General features: G+C 38.1%; 1 protein-coding gene across 1 annotated transcript in view; it reads left to right on the forward strand.

Moving 5' to 3' along the window:
- LOC107042826 (ribonucleoside-diphosphate reductase subunit M2 B) overlaps positions 1-318 on the forward strand; it is a 56,507-nt gene that overhangs the window by 18,643 nt on the left and 37,546 nt on the right. The gene's annotated exons all lie outside the window — the stretch shown is intronic.

Consider the following 318-nt stretch of genomic DNA (forward strand, 5'->3'; position numbering starts at 1 on the left):
ACAAGAGTCATACGGGGATGGTCAAATTTTACGAGGGTCAAATGTCACGAGAGTCACAAAGGAATAATGAAATGTTATAACGTTTGAATGTTTCAATGGTCATTTTCCACGAAGGTCCAACGTCAAATAAGCGATGAGCAAAGGATCACAAGAGTCACAAGGAAATACGATGCTTTAACGATCTTTAAGAATCACATGGAACAATCTCCAACTCTTTGTAGGAAAGATAATGGTGTTCATTATTCAAGTTTATTGAATTTTTCACGGAATCATATTTCGGGCCCTGGAAAGTTCAAAAATTGGCGATCTCCCTGTGAC

This window comes from Diachasma alloeum, unplaced genomic scaffold (assembly GCF_001412515.2).
Source record: "Diachasma alloeum isolate Michigan unplaced genomic scaffold, Dall2.0 Dall_scaffold_00525, whole genome shotgun sequence".
Taxonomy (NCBI): Eukaryota; Metazoa; Arthropoda; class Insecta; order Hymenoptera; family Braconidae; genus Diachasma; species Diachasma alloeum.